Raw genomic sequence first — 6015 nt, 5'->3', positions numbered from 1 at the left:
CTTTAGCCCTTTAGCCTAGGAACAAATACAAAGCCAGAAATGGCGTATTCCTAAAATCCTAACAACAAACAAGCAGTACTGTTGTAACCACATGGTCCTTCACATGGGCAAGAGTTTTAGTGAGAAATTCCCTTTTAAAACAGTGCAGCCAAATAGATAGCCATCAGTGATGCTATCTAGCCATCTCATCCTCTGCCATCCCCTTCTCCTTTTGCCTTCAGTCTTTCCCAGCATCGGGGTCTTTTCCAGAGAGTTTTCTCTTCGCATTAGGTGGCCAAAATAATTGAGCTTCAGCTTCAGTATCTGTCCTTCCAATGAGCACTCAGGGTTGAATTCCTTTAGGATGGACTGATTTGACCTCCTTGCAGTCCAGGGGACTCGTAAGAGTCTTCTCCAGCACCACAGTTCGAAAGCATCAATTCTTCGGCGCTCAGCCTTCCTTATGTTCCAGCTCTCACAGCCATATGTTACCACTGGGAAAACCATAGCTTTGATTAGACGGACCTTTGTTGGCAAGGGGATGTCTCTGCTTCTTACTATGCTGTCTAGGTTTGCCATAGCTTTCCTCCCAAGGAGCAAGCATCATTTAATTTCATGGCTACAGTCACCGTCTGCGGTGATCTTGGAGCACAAGAACATAAAATCTATCACTGCTTCCATTTCTTCCCCTTCTATATGCCAGGAAGTGATAGGGCCAGATGCCATGATCTTCGTTTTTGTAATGCTGAGTTTCAAACCAGCTTTTGCACTCTCCACTTTCACCCTCAACAAGAGGCTCTTTAGATCCTCTTTGCTTTCTGCCATTAGTGTGGTATCATCTGCGTATCTGAGGTTGTTGATAATTCTCCCAGCAATCTTAATTCTGACCTCTGATTCATCCAACCCGGCATTTCTCATGATGTACTCTGCATATAAGGTTGACAATATGCAGCCTTGTCATACTCCTTTCCCAATTTTGAACCAATTGGTTGTTCCATGTCTGGTTCTTACTCTTGCTTCTTGACCCTCCCTCATACAGGTTTCTCAGGACACAGGTAAGGTGGTCTGGTACCCCCATCTCTTTAAGAATTTGCCACAGTTTGTTGTGATCCACACAATCAAAGGCTTTAGCATAGTCAATGAAGCAGAAATAGACGTTTTTCTGGAATTCTCTCGCTTTCTCCATGATCCAGCGAAAGTTGGCGATTTGATCTCTAGTTCCTCTGCCTCTTCAAAACCCAGCTTGTATTTCCGGTAGTTCTCGGTTCGCATACTGCTGAAGCCTAGCTTGTAGGATTTTGAGCACCACCTTGCTGGCATGTGAAATGAGCGCAATTGTACGGTAGTTTGAAGACCCTTTGGCGTTGCCCTTCTTTGGAATTGGAATGTAAACTGACCTTTTCCAGTCTTGTGGCCACTGTTGAGTGTTCCAAATTTGATGGCATATTGAGTGCAGCACTTTAACAGCATCATCTTTTAGAATTTTAAATAGCTCAGCTGGAATACTGTCATCTCCGCTAGCTTTGTGGTTACTAATGCTTCCTAAGGCCCACTTGACTTTATTCTCGAGGATGTCCGGCTCAAGTTCAGTGACCGCACTATCATGGCTATCAGGAACATTCAGATCTTTCCTGTATAGTTCTTCTGGGTATTCTTTCCACCTCTTCTTAATCTCATCTGCTTCTGTTAGGTCCCTGCCTTCTTTGTCCTTTATCATGCCCATCTTTGCACAAAACCTTCCCTTGAGATCTCCGATTTTCTTGAAGAGATCTCTAGTCTTTCCCATTCTGTTGTTTTCCTCGATTTCTTTGCATTGTTCATTTAAGAAGGCCTTCTGGTCTCTCCTTGCTATTCTCTGGAATTTTGCATTCAGTTGGCTATATCTTCCCCTTTCTCCCTTGCTTTTCGCTTCCCTTCTTTCCTCAGCTACTTGTAAAGCCTCCTCAGATAGCCACTTTGCTTTCTTGCATTTCTTTTTCTTTGGGATGGATTGAGTTGCTGCCTCCTGAACAATGTTGCGGACCTCCATCCATAGTTCCTCAGGCACTCTGTCTATCAGGTCTAATCCCTTAAATCTATTCGTCCCCTCCACTGTATATTCATAAGGGATATGATTTAGGTCATCCCTGAATGGTTTAGTGGTTTTCCCTTCGTTCTTCAATTTAAGCCAAAATTTTGCAACAGAAAGCTCATGATCTGAGCCACAGTCAGCTCCAGGTCTTGTTTTGACTGACTGTATAGAGCTTCTCCATCTTTGGCTGCAAAGGATATAATCAGATTTCGATATTGACCATCTGGTGATGTCCATGTGTAGAGTCGCCTCTTGTGCTGTTGGAAAAGAGTGTTTGCTATGATCAGCATGTTCTCTTGGCAAAACTCTATTAGCCTTTGTCCTGCTTCATTTTGTACACCAAGGTCATGCTTGCCTGTTATCCCGGTGATTTCTTGACTTCCTACTTTAGCATTCCAGTCCCCTATGATGAAGAGGACATCTTTTTTGGGTGTTAGTTCTAGAAGGTGTTGTAGGTCTTCATAGAACCAATCAACCTCAGCTTCTTCGGCATCAGTGGCTGGGGCATAGACTTGAATTACTGTGATGTTGAATGGTTTGCCTTGGATTCATACTGAGATCATTCTATTGTTTTTAAGATTGTACCCCAGTACTGCTTTTCCCACCCTTTTGTTGACTATGAGTGCTACTCCATTTCTTCTGAGGGAATCTTGCCCACAGTAGTAGATATGATGGTCACCTGAATTAAATTCGTCCATGCTTGTCCATTTTAGTTCGCTGATTCCCAAGATGTCAATGTTCAATCTTGCCATCTCATGTTTGACCACCTCCAGATTACCTTGACTCATTGATCTTACATTCTAGGTTCCTAAACAATATTGTTCTTTACAGCATCGGACTTTCTTTTCACCACCAGACACATCCACAGCTGAGTGTCCTTTCGGCTTTGGCCCAGCCGCTTCACTCTTTCTGGCGCCACTTGGAAATACCCTCTGCTCTTCCCCAGTAGTATATTGGACACCTTCCAACCTGAGGGGCTCATCTTCCGGCGTCATATCTTTTAGCCTTGTGAGACGTTCCATGGGGTTTTCTTGGCAAGAATACTGGAGTGGGTTGCCATTTCCTTCTCCAGTGGACCACATTTTGTCAGAACTCTCCGCCATGACCTGTCCATCTTGGGTGGCCCTGCACGGCATAGCTTATGGCTTCACTGAGTTATGCAAGCCCCTTCGCCACAAAATGGCAGTGATCCATGAAGGGGAAGAGGTTCAGCAGCCCTGCTTGAATGGCTGGCCAAAAGCAAAGTTCAGGAGATGATCCAAATATTTGGTAGGCCATGTAGGATCGACCTCATGGGATGCGCCTCCTCCGAGAGGCACATAGAGCAGAGGTGTTGAACCACTTTCAGCCCAAGGGCCAAAGTCCACTTAGATCTCAAAGTCCCAAAGAATACACAGAAGAACTATACAGGAAAGATCTGAATGTCCCTGATAGCCAGTATAGTGTGGTCACTGAACTTGAGCCGGACATTGAGAGTGAAGTCAAGTTGGCCTTAGGAAGCATTGCTAACAACAAAGCTAGCGGAGATGGCAGTATTCCAGCTGAGCTATTTAAGATCCTAAAAGACTATGCTGTTAAAGTGTTGCACTCAATATGCCAACAAATTTGGACCACTCAACAGTGGCCACAAGACTGGAAAAGGTCAGTTTACATTCCAGTTCCAAAGAAGGGCAACGCCAAAGAGTGTTCAAATTACCGTACAATTGCGCTCATTTCACATGCCAGCAAGGTTATGCTCAAAATCCTACAAGCTAGGCTTCAGCAGTATGCTAACCGAGAACTACTGGAAGTACAAGCTGGGTTTCGAAGAGGCAGAGGAACTAGAGATCAAATCGCCAACTTTCGCTAGATCATGGAGAAAGCGAGAGAATTCCAGAAAAACGTCTATTTCTGCTTCATTGACTATGCTAAAGCCTTTGATTGTGTGGATCACAACAAACTGTGACAAATTCTTAAAGAGATGGGGGTACCAGACCACCTTACCTGTGTCCTGAGAAACCTGTACGAGGGTCAAGAAGCAAGAGTAAGAACCAGACATGGAACAACCAATTGATTCAAAATTGGGAAAGGAGTATGACAAGGCTGCATATTGTTGCCCTGCTTATTTAACTTATATGCAGAGTACATCGTGAGAAATGCCGGGTTGGGTGAATCACAGGTCAGAATTAAGATTGCCGGGAGAATTATCAACAACCTCAGATACGCAGATGATACCACCCTGATGGCAGAAAGCGAAGAGGATCTAAAGAGCCTCTTGTTGAGGGTGAAAGAGGAGAGTGCAAAAGCTGGTTTGAAACTCAACATTAAAAAAACGAAGATCATGGCATCTGGCCCCATTTTATTTATTTATTTCATTTCTATCCCGCCTAATAGCCGAAGCTCTCTGGGTGGTTCACAAAAAATCAGGCACTCTGAAAAACCCATCACTTCCTGGCATATGGAAGGGGAAGAAATGGAAGCAGTGACAGATTTTACTTTCTTGGGCTCCAAGATCACCGCAGATGGTGACTGTAGCCATGAAATTAAAAGACACTTGCTCCTTGGGAGGAAAGCTATGGCCAACCTAGACAGCATAGTAAGAAGCAGAGACATCACCTTGCCGACAAAGGTCCGTCTAATCAAAGCTATGGTTTTCCCAGTAGTAATGTATGGCTGTGAGAGCTGGAGTATAAGGAAGGCTGCGCGCCAAAGAATCGATGCTTTCGAACTGTGGTGCTGGAGAAGACCCTTACGAGTCCCCTGGACTGCAAGGAGGTCAAATCAGTCCATCCTAAAGGAAATCAACCCTGAGTGCTCATTGGAAGGACAGATGCTGAAGCTGAAGCTCAAATATTTTGGCCACCGAATGCGAAGAGAAAACTCTCTGGAAAAGACCTTGATGCTGGGAAAGACTGAAGGCAAAAGGAGAAGGGGACGGCAGAGGATGAGATGGCTAGATAGCATCACCGATGCAATGAATATGGACTTGAGCATGCTCCGGGAGAGAGTGCAGGACAGGAAGGTCCATGGGGTCACGAAGAGTCAGACACGACTGAACAACTGACCAACAACAACAGTGAACCTCTTTCAGCCTGAGGGCCAAATTCAGTTTTGGAGAAACTGGAGAAACTCTGTGGGTTCACCACAAATTCCAGCAGTGGGCAGGGCCTCAGGCAAAGGGCCTGGGAGAAAATGCCCAAATGCCAAGAACGCTGCTCTATTGCAGCGGAAAGCTCTTGCTGCCAGACTGTAACCAGGTCATAGGGGAGGCATTTCAGCCTTTCAAGAGCAAAAACAGGGAAGCCACCAAATGAATGGCAGATGGGCCAATCCAGAGGGCTGGACTGGGATGCCAGGTGGATCGTATTTGGCGAGGCTTGATGCCCCTTTATTAAAGCTTCACCCTGGCAGGTAATTCCTGGCAGGATGAAATTTCTACAATTTTAAGCCCAAACTGTGTCATCTCATCTTCCTTCAGACAGGGGAGAGGCCATGGGAATACCAAAAGACTTGCTGCCATTAGCTAGGTTGAACCATGATGCAATTACCACTGAAGCTTGGCCGAGGCTGTGAAATTAAAGGCAACTTGATCCGTAAACATTTTGCATCTTGATTCTGGCTCTGCTGTTCTAGTGGCTTGTGGCAAAGGACTTGTCAGTAGCTTATTGTATAACCCTTTTGGCTGTGACAGCATCTTGTACGAATAAATCACGCGCTTGACTAAGCACCAGGCAGCGGTGAAGTGAAACCGCCGATGGAGTAAGCTATGAAGTACCATTATGTGTGCCTCTTCTCCTCTCATGGGTTGACATTGCCTCCTGATTTAATTTCCTCCTTGCCACAGAGCGTCATGCTGCACTGCTACTTTTTTAAAAAGTGGGGCCCGCAAATACACAAGCACAGATGAAAAGGGAGGGGTACTTGCTGGGTTGCAAATTACTTATCTGAGCAATTGTGGTGCCTTGCCCATCATGATTAGCTGCCTT

The sequence above is a fragment of the Heloderma suspectum genome, chromosome 1 (assembly GCF_057233095.1).
Source record: "Heloderma suspectum isolate Gila_16-S chromosome 1, 16-S_ref, whole genome shotgun sequence".
Lineage (NCBI taxonomy): Eukaryota > Metazoa > Chordata > Lepidosauria > Squamata > Helodermatidae > Heloderma > Heloderma suspectum.
Note: the sequence above shows the minus strand (reverse complement) of the source record.